Here is a 16933-nt window from a genome sequence, read left to right as displayed (position 1 = left end):
AGCCTAAAAGGAGCTGGGGAAAAGGACCCAGGCAGGATGGCAGCCCAGCAGAGGTTTCAAAGCATATTCCCCTTGTCCATTCTTCCTTCTGACCTGTTCATACTTAGGAGACAGGAAGCAAAACGTTTTTCAGTAAAAGCTAGCATCCCTTCAGGTTGAGCCCAGTGGTCCCAGATGTGGTCATATCCATGAACAAAAAGACTAGAGAACTGAATTAAAAAAAAAAAATCCAGTTGTCTGAGTTTTAGAGAACCCGATGATGGCATAGGAAGGTGGAGAAGGGAAGGAAATAGGAGATTGGAGAGTTTCATTTTGAGTTTTGGGTGAAGAATTCAGGTTGGTTCTTGTTTTATCCAAACCGGTTTGTTTATCTCTGAGAAATTATCAGTAGCAGTGGCCCGAAGCGATGCATTGGGGGACCAGCTTCCAAAGGGTAGGGACCCGAACAAGTGTACCGATGTCTGGCGAGGTCTGTGACACGTGTTGCCCAGGGTTCTCTGGCCGCCTGCCTGATGTGGGGGAAACAGTGAGCTGGTGACACCGGTTTCCAGTCCCAACCCTAGGTCTCGTGGGTTTTTTGTCAGTGTGTTTTCTCTCCTTTGTTTGGGAGTGCGGTGTGTGTGTGTGTGTGTGTGTCTGTGTTTAATGCAAAGATTCAAAGTGTTGATACTGGCAAGACCAGAGCTGAGAAACTGGAGCAGAATGGTGGCAGAAGGCAATCGAAGATTCCCTTGACTGCAGACGGTGTGAGCTCTAGGTGTCAGCACTCTGTGGGTTTACAGGGAACTTGGCACCAGAGCAAAGGAGGGTGGGTACAAGCTAGAGTCGGGCCTATGGGGTCACGTTTGGAACAGACTTGGGTGCTGGGAAATTGCCAAGGGTCAGGCTTCCAGCAGCAAAGCCAGCACCCCACATTGTTATGGTTAGGGCAGGACAAGTTCTGCATGTGGGCCTCTCAGCTTCCTTTTGGATCCTGTGGATGGCATTTCTTGGGATCGTGGGGTTCATGCAGAAGACAAGGGACTCCAGACCCAGCCCCGTAACAGGCCAGGAACCTCTTTGTTCCCCTGCTGGGTGCCCAGGAGGCCCCAGTGGCTGAGGGGACAGAGAGGAAGGACCTGAGCTGGCCGAGGCGGCCAAGGCGAGGACAGCTTTGAGAGGGTTGCAGAAAGAAACCAGAGATGAGGACACTGAAAAGGGGTATGACTTTTCACTTTTGAAATAGTTTCCAATTCTCAGAGAGCAGAGAGATGCACTGCTGTGTACCCAAGGATTTAGAGAGTGCATCAGGTGGGGGGGGGCGGTTACTCTCCGGGTGGATTTCAATCCAAAACTGTAATTACATCAAGGAGCAGACAGAAATGGGAAAAGCAGATTAGTGGTGTGGCCCGCTTGGGCCTATCGGTGGAGGAGGCTCCAGGAGCCCCTCTCAGGCTCAACCTCTGTGCCAGGATCCTAGCCAAGGTGGTTCACCCCCAACCACCCCGAGGAACCACCAGGACCCCGGGCACTTCTTTTCTGCTTGTCTACTCTTAATTGTCCCCAGGCCACCCCTGGAGAGTTGAGACTCCTCTGCACAGCTGGAGGGCTGCTCCCCATCCTCCCTGCTTCCTCTCAATGCTGGATTTCCCATGTCAGTTCCAGCCTGGAATAGAAAGAAGCTCCACTTTGACTGATTGGACTTTCTTTTCGGTATGAGGTCTATGCATGTGTGTTGGAGAGAGCGTGACCTTAGAGGACACTGCAGATCGCTCTCATAGGTGCCCATGGTAAGCCCCAGAAGGTAGCATTCTATCTGCTGCTCTGTCCTGTTGGGTTTGGGGGAGCCTGTGGCCTGGTCCACAGCACCGCCCCAGTTGCCCTTTTAATCGGGAGAAAAGGTGGCTAGAGCTTCTAGGTCTTTGGCCCACAAGCCTGTGACCCTTCCTGTCATCCTACTCAGCCCCCTGGGGTGTGACGGTGGCATCCCCAAGTATTCCAAACCCCCGGCTCACCTTTCTCTTCTCCCTGCCCCCCTTCCCTGCACCTGTCAGCTGTTTCATTGACTGTCTGGCTTGGCTGCCACCCATCCTACCTCCCAGGCCAGCTCCTCCCCTGCCCCCCTCCCCCCAGGCCCACACTCCCTCCCTTCCTGTCTCTGCCCACGTCTGTCTCTACCTGCCCGTCGCCGGCACACCTGAGGATCCGAGGCCGCCTAACGGAGTGTGGGGATGGTTCAGGGTGTTTACCAGACAGCAGGGATAAGGTATTAAATCCTGTTGCTGTCTTCCCAGGGCCAGGTTCCTCAGATGGTTTTCCAAATTCCTAATCTCGGTGCCCACATCCCTGCCCAGCCCATGTTTGATGGGAGCTTTCCTTTCCGATTGAAGCTGAACCGAGCAGGATCCGTCGTGAGGCTGGGTCTGGCTTCCCACCGGTGCACGATGACATGGAGGTCCAGCCCCTTCCTCTCTGGTTCTTCCTTCCTCTCCTCCTTTCTTTGGGAATCTGAGTGAGTGGGGGCCAGCATCCTGCCGCCAGGTGTTCTAGAGCCATCTTGAGTGCCCCTTTCCCCACCAGTTTTGTCTTGAGGCCACCTGCTGTAATGTAGGGGAGGGGACCCTGGAGTGGGCTTAGGGTCAGAAGCAAGGGGGACCCCAGCTTGAGGATGGTCTGAGATGGCAATGAGCAGGTGAATGACAGCCCCTCCCGAGGACATCGTTAGGATTCTTCCCACTCAAAATAAAAACGGCCAGTGTGGAGTTTTGCTCATGATGCTGAGAACCCTGGCTTGCCCCAGGAGCGAGTCGGCATGGCAAACCTGTTGCTCCACAGTGTCTCTGCACTGGTTTTGGACATGCAGGACTAGGGTGGCGGTGTGCTCCTGACTGGCCTTGTTAAGCTGGCCTAGCCTCCAGGATGAATGACTGGAGGGCTCAGAGACTCCCCAGTGAACAGGGACATTCAAGAGCCCAGTGATGTTCTTTCTGAGCTGGGGCAGAGGCAACTTCCAGGGATCTTCCCTTCTCTAGGACATCCGGGGCTTGTCTACCTTCCCTGCGAACTCTGTCCCTCACGCTCAGCCTTCTCTTTCAGAAACTAGGCTAAAGGCACAGATTAACTTACTCTCCCCATCCACCACCACCCCCCGAGGCTGGGAACTTTCTAGGAAGGGAGGAACAAGACTCTACAGCAAGCAACATTCTTCACCAGTGGGGGCAGCCTGGATCTAGCCTTCAGGGGTGGAGGTGCCTGGGACTGATGGATGTCCTTTCTCTGAGCTGCTATGTGACCTAGACAGACCCTTCTAATTTCAGCTTCTCTTTCCCTGGCTACGGGCTCCCTCTTCTTTCTGTCCCCTGTGCCTCTTTTCCTTCCTCTGGGCAATGGGACAGGGCTTGGGTTTCCCTCTCCCTCCAGGTGGTCTACCCTCGATACCCAGCCACAGGTGTTCTGTGTCTCCACCCTCTCCCCATTGCCTGGGCAGTCAGCACAGCGCTGGGCTTCGTCTCTCCCTTTCTGAGCATAGGGCACTGACAGGAGCAGAGGGATCTCTGGGGCCTGGCAGAGAGGGGTTTGCAGGGCTGGGGACGGAGCCAGGGGTGCAGTGGTAGACGGCACGCTGGGTCCTCAGCCAAGATGCTCACCATGGAGGCTTCTTCTGTGATTGTGCAAGCCGGGGCTCCTAATTTTATTTTGGGGTGCTCTTTTTCTGGTACGTGTTGGGCAAGGATTAAGAAGTGGAATAGATAAAAAGAGGGCCAAGAAATTCTGGAAGACGATAGTTGGGCTGGTGGGGAGGAGGAGGAGGAGGGAAGAGGTGAAATTAATTCATTAGAAAAACTTGTTTACTGGCTTTGCTTAGGCGCCTCCATTTTAAAAGTCTACGTTTACAATAAGTCGCTAATTAAAATACAAAATGAAGCAACAGCTATGTTTTTTTTTCCCTTACACTTTAATTGCATGATTTTTTGTGATGTAATTTCTGGAAACACCCAGTGTACCTCACAGGGCTGATTGTTTGATAAACTAGAAGTACCTGAAACCAACCCAAAAAATAAATATATAAATCCAAGGGAGAACTTAAGGTAGATTGGAAATGACAGAGAACGGCAGATAGCAGGGAACCAAAAATCCATAATAATAATAATAATAAAAACCTTTTAAGTAAGGATATTTATTCTGCCTGCCCGGAAAGGAGAACCGGTCTGTGCATCTCAGGAGGTGAGGGGGGGGGCTGAAATGGAAACCAGACTGAGTGGGGTAATCGCTCCCTATTCCACACCCCCTAGTTGGTGCTATGGAAAAAGAGCAAAATCAACTTGGAATCTTCCCTGGTTCCTTTTCTTTGCTGGGGCTTCTTTTATCACAGACCTTTCAAGAGGGTTTTCGTCGTCACCCTTATTCTGAGCCTAGATGCAGTCCCAAGTGGGGAGGCAATGACTGCTCCCCCCGCCCCGGGAAAAACAAGCCTCTCCATGCCCACAGAGGGAAGACAGCATGTCCCCAGGCTTGGGCCACTGGCCCAGAGTTCCTGGCTCTCCTAGAAGGTAGTGGGAAAGGTGGTCCATGGTAAGAATGGTGTGCGTTGTCTTTTGCAGACAGCCCCATGGCCTGCCGCCTTCTTTAAGATGCAGACCTGGGTGGTGATTGCAAAACTGCTGAGAAACCTGTCAGGAACTGACTCCGGGGTGGGGCTGGGAGGAAACTGAATGCCGCTGGCAGCCTGGCTGCTGGAGAATCCTAGGCCCCACATCGTCTGTGGGCCCCCGGCCTCTTAAGGGCTGGCATCTGGGCAGGGGGCACTCATGACCACACTGCCTTCTCTTTCTCCATCCAAAAGCAGGAGGCCCAGTTGGCCAGGGGTCCCAGAAATCTCTCTCTATACTCCCCACCGGGGAAGGAAAGATTTGCCTCTCTTTAGAGTCTTTTTAAAAAACACATTTTCTCCCTGATTGTAACTCATGCTTATGGCTCATTGGAAAATACAAAGAAAGTGTGAAGAAAATAATTTTAAAAATATGCAGTGTGCTTGTTAAACACATGGGCTAGGGGAATAGAGAGACCTGGGTTCAAAACCCAATTTTGCCACCCAGCAGTGCCACTTCGGGTGAGTTACTTAAGCTTGCTGAATCTCAGTTTCCTCACCTATAGAGTGGGGCTAATGTTCGCCAGCATTTTGGAAGGTGGTCAGATTCAATGTGAGGATCCCTATAAAATATTGAGCACCAAGCCTGGCACACAGTGCCTGTAAACATTAACTATTTCTGTTATTGTAGTTAATAATGATTATTCCACTGCTTTGTGATAATAGACTTTTAAATTTTTTATTAAGAATTTTTTTTTCTACATCGATGAAATTCTCTAACCCTGCGCCACCCAATACCGTAGCCTCTAGCCACGTGCGGCTGTTTAAATTAAGTAAAATCAAGTCGAATAAAAAATTCAGTGCCACAGCCACCCCCGCCGCATTCAAGGACTCCGCAGCTACACGGAGCCAGTGGCAGCCCACACCGGATAGCACCGAAAGTTCTACTGGACAGCGTTCCAAACAACAGAGTCATCTGAGTTTTCCTGCTTTGGGTAAATGTGTTTTGATGGCTGCATAGTAGTTCATGATGTGGCCCTTCTCATTGGCTTGAGGCTTTCTTCCTGGGATGTCCGAGCGTCCTCTGGGCTCTGATTGGGCCTGCTGGGGTTGCCCGGCCCGGCCCTGGTGCTGTGGCGCTCTCTGATTCGTGCTAGGCAGCAAGGGGTTCTGGGAGGAGCAGAGCCTTGCCTGCTGATTGCCTCCCGGTGGTAGTGCCAGGGCAAGGGGCGGGGCTCTGCTTGCCCCCAGTTGGCCCTGGCAGAGCAGGAGGTGGCTGCCTCCCCTGAGCTCCCAGTGTGTCCCCCTCAGGTTGGCTCATCCACATCGTCACCTCACACGGCCCAGACCAGGGAGAGGAGGGACGTGTTTGAGGTAGTAAAAATGAATAATGACCCACCCTCCACTGACCTTGAAGCCCCCCCCATGGGGACACCGCCCCCCACTCAGGGAGTCCCCAGGGAGCGGGCAGCCTTTCTTGGTGGGGATGAATGCCGTGGTTGGGGGCCGGTGCAGGCCTCCAGATTCTAGTGAGGGTCTTTAGGCTTCGGGAAGGGCCAGGGCTAAAGGTGGTGGTGAGGTCGCAAGGGGGTGGGGGTGCTGGGGTCCCAGGTCCGGGGCAGCTTCAGGAAGACCTCGCGGTGGCAGGTGGCATCCTGCAGTGGGGTGGTGGAATGGGTGTTGGGGTGCTGGGGTTGTGGCCCGAACCTCTTCTCCAGCGGGGTGGTCCATGCCCTGGTCACGTGGCTGAGGGCAGCACTCTGGGTGGGGGGCTGTGGGTGGGCAGGACAGGCTGGGGAAGTCATCCCCCGAGCAGTGGGCAAGACAGATAGGCAGAGCCAAAACCGGACCTGCTGATGTGGCCCTTTCTGCTCGCAGCGGATCATAAAATATGGCTCAGATTTTCATTACGGGCTCTATCGATTATCTTCTGGGACGGATGAATTATAGAGAACATTAAATTTTTTTTAAAAAGCAAGTGAGAGAGGAAATATCTGAATGAGTTTAGGTGGTCGATGGCAGAAAGGGCTGAGCCACCAAGCCTGCGTGGCCTCCGTCTCCGAGCAGGGTGAAGACCAGACCACTCAGGGCAGGCAGCCTGTGACTCCAGCTTACCCCCTTCCAGGGCCTGGCCTCGCGATAGGGGAGGCCTGTGCTCCCTTCTGCTCCCCCTGCCTATGTCCCATCCCCTCCAGGGGTCTGGCCAGCTTCTGGGAAGGCAGACAGATGGGTTGTCCACAGGGTTCTGACCCAGAAGGAAGACCTTTCCCAGGCTTTGGGAAGGTGGGAAGTGCGGCTGGGAGGTGCTGCTGTGTTCCCCGGATCTCTTGATTCTGGAGATGCCCGCCTGGGCACTGGGGAGATTCAGAGGGCCTCTTCGAGTCAGGACTGGAATGGGAACTCCTGAAGAACGTGGCCATCTCAGCTTTTCCCTGTTCCTTGTTCCTTCCATCGGCAGTCACTGGAGGATTTCTGTTTTCCCTTTGGCTGCTTGAGAAAAACATGTCTGGGTCCCACTGCTGTGTATCCAGGTCCGGTCTGTAAAGAGAACCTCCTGAAAGCCCATCCCTCCCTCGCTCCCTCCCCAACCCCTTCCCTCTGCCTCCCCTTGCCAGGCAGTATAGTGCAAGGGTGGCAGACGGGCCTGGGTTCAAACCACTCCTGAGTGTGTGACCTTGGGTGGGTCACATCCCTCTCTGAGTCTTAGTTCCTCAACTATCCGGTCGAGTTAGTAACCCACCTCATTGTCTTCTTACGGTGATGATACGTATTAATGTATTAAAAGCCTTAGTACGTACTGCTTAATAAACATCGGCTGTTAGTTTCCTGTACCGTGGCAGGGTCTAGAAACCCTTATCCCCACCTTCACTTAGCCTTTTCGATTTATTCCATTTTACAGATGGGGAAACTGAGGCACAGAGCGGTTCAAGTTATTTCCCCAAGGTCACCCAAACTGTAAATGGCAGAGCCTGGATTCGTGCCTGACGGTCTGGCTCCGGAGCTTGTACACTAAACCACCGTGTCGCGCTGCCCCCAGGATCTGGCAGGGGTGGCCTATGTGCGTGTGCCTGCACGTGTGCGCTCACGCGATTCCAACAGCCCTGCCCCCGTGGTGCTCTCCGGCCAGCCCTCCTTCCTCCTGACCCTCCACACTTCACGTGGCTCCTTCGGGTCATGGGCGACCCCAGCATTTTCTGGAGCCCTGTTCTGCACAGAGCGTCTCTCCCTACCACTGCACCATCCCCCTCCTCCTGGCTTCACCTAGGCTGCCCTGAAAAGGTGGTGGTTTCCATGGATATCCGTCTCCCTCTGGTGACACGCCCTTTTTGTAGAACTCTGTTCCCTAGAGTTGATTGTTTTTGGCACACAGCTCTGTAAACTCATCCAACAATTAAAAGGGGGGAGGGGCGGAACAAAAAGGAGACGGGTAGTAACTGGGGTGAGTGAGAGGCAGGAGGGGCCTCTGGGGTGTGGGTCCCCTCTCTGTCCCAGGACACCAGTACACCAGGGCACCAGGACCACCTTCAGTGTCACATAAGCAGCTGGCCCGGAGTTCCGCTTGCGGGGTTCTGAGAATTCAGAACCCCACGTTTCCTTCCATTTCAGCTGTGTTCCTATCCCGCCTTCTTTCTCCCTCAGAAATCAAGGGGCCCATCCCCAGAGCCAATGCAGCCATCTCCGGAGGCCAGCCGAAGCCCTGCGATGCCAGCGTGGACCAATTTGAATATTTGCTGCCCTTGTTTTGGGTTGTGGTGTGTGTGTTTGCTCTGTTTGTGTACCGTCAGATACCTGCTGCTTTGGGCGGACCCGTCGTAGGCTGCGTGAGATCACAGAGGAAAAATGCAGTGAAAAACACTTTCGTGCCACAACACATCATGTAGGATTTTTGTATTAAGATGTGGATTTTTTTATTGTTTTTTTTTCCCCCTTTTCCATACAGCCTGAAGTTGGGCAATGTACACGTCTGTGTTTTTGTTTTCACTCCGGGTGGTTTATGAAATCTGCTCATTAGGGCTCTGTCCTCTCCCCATCGTGGCCTGATCTTTCAGCCCTTTATCCTCTCGGGTGTAGATCTTTCCCCGTCACCTCCTGTTGTCCTCTCCTTTGGGGAGATGCTGGGTGCCCTCGCCACACGCGTTCACCCAGATGAAAATCAGCGGTTCCTGTGTCCCTGCTTCTCAGTCCCACATCTCTGAGGCAGACATGCCTTGTAGTAGGGGGTCCCAGTGTGGAAGAGGCAGCAGAAATCTCTGTGCCCAACGCCCCTCCCTGCTCCCTCCCCACGGTGAAGCCCCTTAGCTTGCCCCTGCTCTGGAGAGGAGAGCGGAAGCTGTCCCATTCCCACAGAACCTCCTGACCCAGAGTGGCCCTCTTCTGGGTGGCCTTCTTGTCCCCATCTCACCAAATGACAACAGTGGGCGGCTCGGCCCCTTCTCCCTCCAGAAGGCCATGCCCTCGGCTGGGACCCCATTTACCAAGGAGGTTCAGGGGTTTCTCCTGCTCCCCGGGCACCTCACCATAGGCCCCACCTTCCCCCATTCGCAGCCCAGCCAGAAGGAAACACCTAAGCACGACCTTTGTCTTCCCTCTGGTTGTGATCCCTGGGTGCTTTCTGCTGGCTCTAGGGGGTTTGAGGGAGACCTGTCGGGGGGCAAGAGTACTGAGATGCAGGAGCAGAAAGAGCGTTAGGTGTGGGTCGCTGCTAAGACCAGGGGTGGTGGGGACAAAGGGGAACTTGCATGTGAGTTGGGCTTGGGAACCCGTCAGCCCCGAGTCCAGGCCTGAGCTGTGTGACCTTTGGCAAGTCACTTCATATCTCTGTGCCTCCCCTCCCTAATCGATCCACAGGGACCCTAATCCTTCCTACCTCATGTTGTAAAGACTTGGCAAGATCACACGTGTACAACACTTAGCACGGTGCTTGGCGAATAGAGGGCATCACGTGGGCATGTTGGCAGAGGGCGGAAACCACTCGTCTGGTGTGCCCTCCATTCCCAGCATGCTTTCTGTCACATAGTAGGTGCCCAGTCAGTTCTTATTGGCATTAGTTAGAGGAGGCTCAGGTGACTAAGTAGTCCCCTGAATTTGGAAGCTGTTTGTTCATGATGCTAATGGAGGAGTGAGAAGACCAAGATGTAGGTTGGGGCTTAGGGGAACCAGAGGGAGTGGAGCAGGAAGAATGGCCAGTGAAGTATTCTGTCGTTGGAAAGGGACGAAGCTGAGCCAGGCCCGTCTGATTGTGACATGAGATCAGGGACTAGTTCAGTTCTGCAAACACTTACGCTGCCCACCGTGGGCCAGCTGTTGTGCTAAATGCTGGGGACGTAGGGATAGTTAGGACCTGGTCTCTGCCCTTGAGGAGTTAAAAACCCAATGGTGGAGACAGACTCGTGAACAAATTACTTTAGTCCGGTACGGATTTAAATGCCACAGTGAAGGATGCGTGAGGAGCAGAGCAGAGAGGCATATGGGCCTGCTTGGGGCGGATTCTGGAAGGTTACCTTGAAGAGGTGTGGAAGAAGGTGGTGGTAGTCGAGAACATTTCTGGAGTGCTGTTAACACCTTACTCATCTCTTGGGGACGCCCCACATCTGCTAGGTAGGAGGGAAGAGGGTGTCACCTCCATCTGTGAGGAAGTGGGGCCCTGGGGTGATCCTATGGCCTGTCTGAGAGCCCTCCGCGAGTTCAGTGGCCCGGCTGGGACTCAGACCCATGTCTTCTGATTCTCGGCCCAGGGTTATTTCTGTACCTGCACATGGCTTCTCACCCCTTCACCCCAGAGCTGCTGGCCAGAGAGCTCTGTCCTCTGGGTTCTCTACCTACTGACCGAGATTCCTGCTGCCGCCATGGCCCCGGGGGCCTGTGCCGTGGGAGGGCCCCGTCCATGGCAGGCCCCGAGGCCTGTGCCCTGGTTTGGTAAATAGGTCAGGCCACTTGCTTGGGGACAGTCCCTGAGCAAGGCCACACCCTGGCAGGGCTGGAGGATGGCAGGAATGGGGAAGACTGAAGAGGAGGGGGAGAAAGAGGCCTGGCCACACCCTTTCTTCAGTTGTTCTGGCTGCCAAGGTGAGAAGCTCCCTCTGCCCTGGACAGGTCCCTCTCTCATCTGGAAGAGGCCAGACAAGGGCCCTACCAGGGCCTGGAACACCCTCTTTTCCTGTAGCTGGAATCCCCTTCTGAGCCAGGACATGAGAGCATGGTATCGTTCACATTCCCATTTGTGTGTGGTCAGGCTCTGGTCTTTCTAGCTCCTTGCCAGGAGTCAGGGAGGTGGGATTGTTTCTCTTGACCTTTTCCCTAGGAAATGTGTCTGTCTACAAGGGGAGAGTGTGAGCCACCTGTACAAGGTGCTGGCTTTCAGGTGGGGTGGGGCCATTCTGATAGGCTATTGGAAGAGACCTCCCCACCCCCGCCCCACCAACAGAAGAATATTCTGGGGGCAGGGAGCTGTAGGTGGTCTGAGGTACCTCTTCCTCTTTGGCTTGGAGATATTTGGTTGGTGGGTGGGCTGCCTAGGGGTTTGGGAGATTCTGGACCAACAGGCAGGGGAATGTCAGAGCCCAGAAGAGTAAGTCTCCCAGTGGCCCTGAAGTTCCCATTAAAGTGTTTTTTCCTCTTTTTTAAAGAAAAAAATATTCCCAAACTGGAAAACAAAGGAAATCCACTTCCCCCAAATCACACGAAACTCACATTAGGGGCCTGGCGGGAATCCATGGAAACCAGGAAACCCGCTGTTAACCCTGTATGGTGCTGAAGGGTGGGGTGGGAGCCGGGCTGATCCAAGCCCCAGGCCACTGTCACTGGCCCATCACGGTGGCAGTGCCCCAGAGCAGAGGTGGGGGGAGCTGCTGCTGGAACCTCTCGCCTTCACAGCCCAACAACCCCTTCCACTTAGGATCCAACCTTGGGAGGCAGGAGAGGAGGGGTTCCTGCCCTCCAGGGCGGCTCGGGGATCCGAGGGCTGGGCCACATCTGAGAACCTGCTGGGTCGCTGCCCACACCACGCCACACCGTAGAGTCAGGCTGAGCCCGCTCACACGCTCCGGGAGCACACAGGCGCCATGGATGCTGCCATCCCCCCGGCGGAGGGGGGGGAAGGAAAGGACCGGAATTTCAGCCACCACCCTCCCTGATGCCAGCCCCATGTGCAGAGGCCGTGTGGGAGCCGATAGAGAACCCCCTTGGGGTTTCCACACCCCACTCTCCCATCCATGAGGTCGGACCTCCGGGCCTGGGAGCTTGTGCACCGAGGTCAGGTGCAGTATTCGTGATTGCACACGCACGGGCTCATTTTTCTAAAAAGGCTGAAAATATTTACAGATTTGAAGTTGAAACGCAAACAGGAAAAGCCCTTTAAAAAGTGAGTGTAGTGGATATTCAAAACAGGAATCACCATGGAAACACCACAATATTTGCTTAAATTGACACAAAGGTTGCCAGTATCAGGGCACCAACTTTCTTTGGCCACAGTTTTTTGGCCCAACACCTATCACACATGAATCTCAGCAGCCCCCTCTTGGTAGGGCCTGCACCCTCTGTTCTGTTCCAGGGGATGAGATGGCATGGGACCCGCATGGATGGCGGGGAGGGAGGGGGGGACAGAAGAAACCAAACTGACCATCCTGGGTCGCTGCAGAGACACCTGTTGATTCCGTTTTTAGAGACTCCCACAAGGCCACTGAGGGGTCATGGGAGCAGCTGGGAGCTGGGCTAGGGAAAGTCTGGAGGGAGCGGAGGTTGGGGAGCCCAAGGCTTCGTTCGGTTGTGTGGCTCTGATCTGGCTTCCAGTGTCAGCGTGATCCATTGTCAGGCTGACCTTTCACCCGGGGTGCTGAGCCTTGGGTGTGATCCCTCTGTTACTACCTGGGGTGGCATCTGATTGGCCTATCACAGTTTCTACCTGTCTGATTTTTTCGTTAGGTGTGACAACTGCTTAGCAATTGGCTCATGATTGTGCAAAGGGTACATTGGTTGTAGGGTCAGGCATGGCATGCAGCACAGTGACGCCGTCTGCTGACGGGCAGGCAGGGTCCGAGACGCTTAGCAGCAACTGCCGGCTGGTTATGGTGCAAAATGTCAGAACCATGCCATCTGTTGTCCTCCTCTCTGCAGGAGCTTTGTGAGTCTCCTCTGTAGCCTACTAGTCTGTTCTCCCTTTTCATTTTGGTAGGCAAGCAGACCTCGCTGACTGAAGGCAAAGACCCCTTCCACCTCACCTGCCCTTCTGGCCGCCACGGTTGTCGAGCCCTCCTGTAGAAGGGGATCCCGCAGCTCCAGCATTGGAGTGGACTTCGGACCCCGGCCTCTTGGGATGCAAAGGTAACTGCTCCTGATTTCCCAGATACGTCTGGGAAATGGGGGTGGGGGCTGTGGTTGGCCGGTTTGGGGGTTTCTTCTTAGGAAAGGGACCAAGGAGGCCTTTCTCAGAGGGTTCTGACCCTAGCTCAGGCACCCTAGGTGAAAGCCCTGGCCTAGGAACAGGACCCTGTGTATTTGGCCCTGGCTTTAACGTTGAGTCACTGCTTTCTCCCCTCCGGATCTTGGTTTTGCCACGGGTAAAATAAGGATATTGGAATAACCGGCCTTTAAGAATGCTCCCAGAATTACCATTGTATGACATTAAAACTGTGCCAGCAGCATGCAGGTACTCTGGGCGAGGCCTGTGCCCTAGCAGACAGTACTCCTGGAGCTCAGCACTGGGTCATTTCTGCACGTCCTCTCTGCGAGCAGTGGGTCCAGTCCACCTGCATGTCCAGAGGCCACGGCACTGCTCTGAGTTCACATGGGACTTGTTGGAGCTCTCTTGGGTGGTCCTCCAGCCCAGGCAGGACCCTCCTTAGAGGAAAAGCCACAGGGGTCTTTTTTTTTTTTTCCCTAAAGATTTTATTCATTTTTTTAGAGAGAAAGAGCAAGTGTGTGTGCATGCGAGCCAGGGGAGGGGCAGAGGAAGAGAGAGAGTCTGAAGCAGACCTCCTGCTGAGGGTAGCGCCCAGAGCCCAATGCTGGGCTTAGTCACACCACCTGAGATCATGACCTGAGCCGAAATCAAGAGTCTGACGCTCAACGAACTGAGCCACCCAGGTACGCCTGCAGGTGACTTTTGATCCAGGCTCAGAAATCGTCCCTCCCCTGAGGCAGGTCACTTACACCAGAGATGGGTAGTCTGTGAGGCTGGTGCTGTCAGGTATCTAAGGGCAGGTAGCAGACGTGGCGGTTTTTGTGGCAGGGGGGTTGACACACAGCAGGTGCCGTACCATGTATTGGTTGCCATTCAGTGTTCCTTTGGGGGAACCAGTCCAGGGGGGTAGGGTGCTGATGAAGTTGATGGGCACAGTGTTAGGACAGGGACCTAGGTGGAGGGTCTAGAGAATGTCTGGGAGGGCAAGGCCGCAAGCCACCCCTCCTGTGTGCGCCAGACAGGAGTCAGCAGCCCCAACTTTACTTACCAGCGCCATGCCCTCCTGTGGGCGCCATGGGCAGGTGTGTCTTGCCCCTCCCTCCGTGACCAGGCTCTGCAGCTCTGGACTTTGAACTTGCAGGAAGGAAGCACTCGGCAGTGATGGGTGCGTTGGTGCCCACTGGGGTTTGAGAGGTCCCCAAAGCTGTGGGCCTGCTTGAGTCCATGCCGCGCCACCTCAGGGACTAGCAGAAGCCTTGGATACAGGGCAGGGATTTGCAAATCAGATGTAAATGTCGCCTTGGGTTACTGTGGTGGAGCAACTGGGTGGCGGAAACTCTTCTTCCTGGTGTCTAGAATGCAATCACGCTCCAGGAGTTGGTCTGTCCACATTTAAAACGTGCCACTGTCGTCCCCTTATGGCGGTGTTGAGACTGTTGGCGCAGCAGTCTTCCCGGGTGTTCGGCACAAGCACCTGTATGTCTCTACACTTCTTGGGCTCTTCTTGCTTAACTCTGTTCCCTGATGATCGTGAGTCCTGGGAAGGCGAGCCCATGTGTCTTCAAGCCTCAGGCTGGTCTCCTGGCCCCGCCTGGGCCCACCACTTAAGCAGGGTGCCAAAGTGCGTGCAGAGCCCCCTTTGACAGGAGAATTTTGCCCGTTCTGTTCTCAGAGGCAGGCTTTTTGTTTTCTTCATTCCCTCGGCAAAACACGCCTATTAGCTTTTCCCTGTCTGAAGTTTCCATTCACTGTTGACTCCCAGGGGCCATGCTGGCCTAGGGAACGGCCTCCACGAGTCCTGTGGGGCTCCTGCATCCTGGCATCAGCCGTCTAAGGCTTAATAACGAGGCTTGAGAACTCCGAGGGCCCTGAGAGGGAATGTCGTGGCCAAGCCCCTCCGTGCTCACCCACCCCTTCCCAGGTACTGGGGTTGGCTGCAGGCCCACGTCGTCTGTGGCAGGGCTGACCCATGGTCTCGGAGGTGTCCTTCCTCACCACCCCAGACTGTGGGCCAGAGGCGAGTCTATACTTGGGCCCGATCCACAGGCCTGCTCCTGTCTAGTTCAGACTCTCCCCATTTCTAGCTGTGCCGTATAAGATCTGGTTATATTCAATCAACGGAAACCAAGGGCCTGGTGTCTGCCAATCATTGGGGGTAGAGTGGACAAGACAGCCCTGGCTCTCATGGAGCTCTGGTTGGGCAGGCAGACAAGGAATCCACAAAAAAAGGAACAAGGAACCCATTAGGGCAGAATGGACAGAGGATGAAACGGTGTGAGGTGAGGGGGCAGTAAGAGGAGGCCCCTTTGAAGAGGTGACAGCTGAGGCGGAAGGAGAGGAAGTGAACAGCCATCCGAGGAGCAGGCAGAATATTCCAGAAAGAAAATAACTGGTCTAAAGGTCCTGAGGTGGGATGAGCTCAGTACATCCCTGTACCGAAGGAGGTAACAGAAGGAGGGTCCCGGTGGTCGGGAGGTGGACCAGGTTTGCAGGGGTCGGTGGGGCCCGGGGAAGTTGGCATTTTATTCTTTAGATGACAGGAAGCCACGGGAGGGGTTTACGCATGGAGGTAAAGTGATCTGGGTTTTGCTTTGGAAAGCTGGCTGGGGCTGCAGTGGGAAGAATGGATTACACAAGGGCACGGGGAGAAAGCAGGAGGCCAGAGGGGAGGCTGCTGTGGGCACTGACACGAGGAGGTGGACCAGCGCAGAAGGACGCAGAGTCCGTGCGTAGAGAGGGAGGGTGAGTAATACTTGCTGTGGGAGCAAACAGCGAAGAGAGGAGCCAGGCCAGCCCCAGATTCCGGGCGCCCCGATGTGGCCCTGCATCTCATCCCCTCTCACACCCCCACCCTGCCAGTGCCAGGAACTACCCGTGGCTTTCAGAGGCCATATGTTCTGTGGATTAGGGAGAAACACCCCCCGGGGCCCAGTGTTGGTTGCTGAGAAAGCGTGGCTGGATGGGTTAGGCACCTCTTGGTCGGCACCGTGCGGAGGGAAGGCCAGAGGTCCACTCGTCTCTGGCATCGTTTTCAGCAGGGATTTCCAAGCTCGCCATCCTTTTGGCCCAAAGACCACGCCGGAGCCTGTTTTGTGCCTCTGCTCCGCGGGCTCAGTGCTGGGTTTGAGGTTGGGTCTAGTTCCTATAGTTCCTGTCACTGCGGTCTTAAATGTGATCTGTGTTCTTAAGGACTGAGCCTCTGCATATCTTCTGCTCGGCATCTGGTCACCCAGGACCGAGAAGAGGGTTCGTCTAAGACCTCCTCATTTCCACTGGGGCCAGCTCAGCTTCCAATCCCAGTGTATGGGCAGGGATCCTAGCAGTCTTTGCATGTGGAAAATCTCTTCACAATTCACAGTGTAGATTCCCACAGGTTCCCCATCAGATTTGACTTGGGCCACTGTCCCTTTTTCCTGGGCCTCTGTTACAAGGCTTGACTTTCCTGGGTCTTGGTATCATCTGCATGGGCTAGGAAGGGGAGGGCAATTCCAAACAGTGATACTATCACAGTGAACCAATTCGTGTCCCAAACAGCAAGTCAGAGTCCTGGTGGGAGGGAGCATGGAGCTGTCACAGCTAGCTGTGGGGGCCCCAGTGAGTACTTGCCCATGTTGGCAACATATTCCCAGCCATATGGGCCAGCTCAGCCCTCCAGGAAAGCTCTGGAGGCTTGACCTCCAGGGGGAGTGACAGGAGGGAGCAGAAGGGCAGGCTGACGACGTCTCGCAGGGGGTGACAGGGATGTCCCAAGCGGGCAGCTGGTGCCTCTGCCTGGCTCCGAGGGGGTGTCAGCCAGCCTTCCTGGGTGTGTCTGCCAGCATGAGAACACTGGGCTGAGCCCCGGGGGAGGGTGTGTCTGGGTGGGCAGGCAAGTGCGTCTGCGTGTGCGTGGGAGGCTCTTCTGCTTTTTGCCGCCATGGCCTGCGCTGGATCCACGGCCTTCACTCATAACTGGACTGGACAGTTCT

General features: G+C 54.9%; 1 protein-coding gene across 1 annotated transcript in view; it reads left to right on the top strand.

Annotated features, from left to right (window-relative positions):
* The window catches only part of CASZ1 (castor zinc finger 1), a 138035-nt gene that overhangs the window by 22606 nt on the left and 98496 nt on the right, over nucleotides 1–16933 (top strand). The window contains exon 2 of the mRNA XM_034671191.1: nucleotides 12738–12886. The gene's annotated coding sequence lies outside the window, so the exon portion shown is untranslated. The remainder of the gene's footprint in view (nucleotides 1–12737; nucleotides 12887–16933) is intronic.

This window comes from Ailuropoda melanoleuca, chromosome 11, assembly GCF_002007445.2.
Source record: "Ailuropoda melanoleuca isolate Jingjing chromosome 11, ASM200744v2, whole genome shotgun sequence".
NCBI classification, from domain to species: Eukaryota; Metazoa; Chordata; class Mammalia; order Carnivora; family Ursidae; genus Ailuropoda; species Ailuropoda melanoleuca.
The sequence above is the reverse complement of the archived record's forward strand: the minus strand, read 5'-3'. Positions and strand labels throughout refer to the sequence as shown.